The sequence below is a fragment of the Tachypleus tridentatus genome, chromosome 9, assembly GCF_004210375.1.
Source record: "Tachypleus tridentatus isolate NWPU-2018 chromosome 9, ASM421037v1, whole genome shotgun sequence".
Lineage (NCBI taxonomy): Eukaryota > Metazoa > Arthropoda > Merostomata > Xiphosura > Limulidae > Tachypleus > Tachypleus tridentatus.
Genome location: NC_134833.1, coordinates 151,308,729 through 151,312,579, shown reverse-complemented (window position 1 = coordinate 151,312,579; position 3,851 = coordinate 151,308,729).

The window sequence follows — 3,851 nt, the reverse complement described above, 5'->3', positions numbered from 1 at the left end:
TGTGGTCCTACATTAATCTGTCACTGGTTAAGCAAGATGTGGGGGCTGTGAACTAGTTGCCCTTACTCTGGTCTATTACTTTAAAATTAGGGACAACTGGTACAGAATATCCAAATCAAACAAACAAAAATCAAAGTGACCATCATTAAGTCCTTTTTAATTATTTCTTATACTGAAAGTAAGTAACTTTAATTCTATAAAAATACAATATTTAGTTCAAGGAAGTTTCTGATAAATATAAGTTTAGAAAAAAGTTATTTTCCATTCAACTGAAAAGAAAAAAAAAAAAATCAGAAGTGCAGTACTAAGATGACACGTAACTAAAATTACTCAATATGTGACTTAGATAGTGACTTACTCATCATCAGATATTCCCATAAGGATAAAAATGTGTAATCCTTTGTATGTGAAAAAGTGAAACGTTTAAATTATGATCTGTTTGTGAAACCATTCTAATCAAAATATACCTCACAATAACTCCTGGTGTGGTTTCATCATGATTTATGGAAATGTATGAATCCTACAGTTAAATGTGCAAAGTCAATTAATGTTAGTATGTAATCTAACATACCAGCCTAACATTTTTTTATTCAGTGTTCAGAGTGGAAAGTCTCATAAGTGTAGAGAATTGAAACATCTTTTTAATTTGATGAGTGAAGTACTAGAACTGAATGCCTGTAAATGTTAACTAATGGAAGTTTCAGTTTTTGGTTGTACGTAGAAATTATGCCATTTCTTTCTTTTGATGTACAACTAATGTTGTACTACAAGACTTTCCTTTGACTACACGTAGTTTGAACTATGTTAGCAGCTTTATTTTACTGTTTATTACTCAGTGTTTACATTTTTATTACTTGTGGTGCATCCTTACAATGAGACTATTTGATGTTTTTTTTTGTACTTATGGCATGTGCTCAACAGATGGTAAAGTCTAACGTGGTGCTATTAAACTGAAGTGTTATTTGATAATTTGTTTTGTAAATATGTACTTGTTCAAAGTCTGTTTAGTGAATTAATATATAATTTTATGATTAAATTTCTTAGATTTTTCTACTAGTGAACTTGAGGTCTGTATGTAAGATTCAGAAAACAATAAAATATTTTACCATTTGTATTGATTTTATTTAAAGTAAACTGACCCTACCTGTTTGTTATTAGCTTTTGTTTTTTGTGGTAATTTGAAATACACTGTATCACAAGAAAACAAGATATTATTGCATTACACTTAAAACCAGTATAATATTATTTTTTTTGTATTATTTTTCATTTTTCTTTTTCCGTTAAATATAAATATATTTAAAAATAAATGTAATTATATATAATAAAAAGAAAGTAAAAAAAAATAAATAAATAATGGGGCGAACTCTAGACAATACATGGATATTGCCCTGAAAAGGCCGGAGTACTGAGGGTTACTCTGGCCCAAAGTCCAAAACAACAACATAGTAGTAGCCGACATGAAAGTTATGGATGGAGAAGAGGTATTGTGCACCTGACCCTCCTGGGTATCTATAATTCAAATATCCATAAAGACGACGCGAAGCGAAAACAAGACTGCACCTGATAATTATATTTCAATATCTATACACATACACGACAATAGAACTTCATAACTTAAATCTTACATTAGCTTTTACCAGACACTTTTTTATGCCAAATAGAGCTCATATTAATAATTCGTATTTTTTGTAACTGTCTGTTGCTTTCCTCTCTCGAATGCCAAATCTCTCAGTGAGTCATTGGTAACTTTCCATACTTTTAACCCTGAAATTGTATGCCTTGCACTGAAAAGTCATTTGATGTTGATAAAGAGAAAATGACGCCATCTCTTGTTTTACACTGTAGTTTGAACAAAATTTCGCTAGTGTTATTAAAATAGTCGCAAAGTTGTATAGCACTTTTTTTTTTTTTTGTTTCGAATGGTTAATGTGGGTGGTTATGTTTGACAATTTAGGAACTACAATCAGAGCTTCCTATGTGATTGTAAATTAACGCAATTAACATTTGGTCCCTTTCGTCAAATAGATTATTTTAGAATAAAAGAAATTGATGTGTAAAAGAAAAAAAAAAACATCGGATGACAGGCAAACTCTTGTAATTTGGGTTGTATTCCATAAAATAACGACTTTTTACGAACGAGAAATTACTAGTAACTTGTTACCTCAAGTGACATCGTCATACTAGATGAGAATAATAATTAAATAAATGATTTCTTGATAGGATGTCATTCTGTACAAACCAAAATGTTTGTAATTTTAAATGTTCCAGTTTAAAAAGTTGATCATTTATTTAGGATACATCATATTAATAATATTTTGGACAATTGCAAGTTGCACTTTGTCATATCGTATCATAATATTACTTACATTTAAGATGCCTGGTATTAGATAATAAAGCTCTAGCCACTGACGATATATAAGTTATATACGAGTTTAATAATTACTGTTCACTCCCTCGCTAGTACAGCGGTATGTCTACGGATTTGCAAATCTAAAGTCAGGGGTTTGATTCCTTGCGGTAGGCTCAGCAGATAGCCCGATGTAGCTTTGCTACAAGAAAACACACACACTTACTGTTTAGTCTAACATGTGATTTATTAATGAAGTAAATCTTCCCGTAGCGCAGTGAAAAACAATATACAGAATAAAAGTATCAAATATTTTAAAAATTAATTTATATTCAATTGGACAGTAGACATAATCAAAAGAACATTATAATAATGGTTGTTATTCAGCAGTTTGTGACATGCTGAATAAAACTGCTATGGCATAAAATATGCACAGAATACCGAATTAATTTTTCACATATTAAAAAAATTCCTTTCGCTGAAGAAGTATTTAATTTAAATGATACTTTAAGAATTAATATGATGATAGAGTGAAAGTAAAACAAAGTTTTAACGCAGAAAAAAAACGTAAATATTTTAGTTACAACGTTTTGAACACTTTTATAAAATTTGATGATTATATTAGTTAGTATTTAATTTGCTTCAAACTCTTAGTTTATTGTTATCATCCCTTTTTGTTTTGTTTCTGTTGTTCAAATGTGCAATAATTAATTAATTTTAACAATCAAAATGTTTACACATATTCAGACACTTTGATAACTTATTATTTAGTGACGACGAATGTTAATTTTATACTTAATAGCATGTAACTTACCAAAGGAAACTTAAACTTTACAATTCACGTCAGTGATGACGAGAAACCCACTTGTTGAGAAAATTTATATGCAAAAACGGCTCGTTTGGGCTGAGAAAACACTTTTACATAGAAGAAATTGATGTGTAAAAGAAAAAAAAAAACATCGGATGACAGGCAAACTCTTGTAATTTGGGTTGTATTCCATAAAATAACGACTTTTTACGAACGAGAAATTACTAGTAACTTGTTACCTCAAGTGACATCGTCATACTAGATGAGAATAATAATTAAATAAATGATTTCTTGATAGGATGTCATTCTGTACAAACCAAAATGTTTGTAATTTTAAATGTTCCAGTTTAAAAAGTTGATCATTTATTTAGGATACATCATATTAATAATATTTTGGACAATTGCAAGTTGCACTTTGTCATATCGTATCATAATATTACTTACATTTAAGATACCTGGTATTAGATAATATTTCTATGTAAAAGTGTTTTCTCAGCCCAAACGAGCCGTTTTTGCATATAAATTTTACAATTCACGCTTCTTTTTTTTATCTCAGGGTTGAGCGCAGTGGCGTTTTAAGTAGGGGTTAGAGGGGCTCAGCCCTACGGATTTATGCTATTAATGGGGCCCATTGATAATTTTATTCCATGTAAAATTATATAAGAGGTAGAGTCTCCATAAATTATTGGTGCCTGT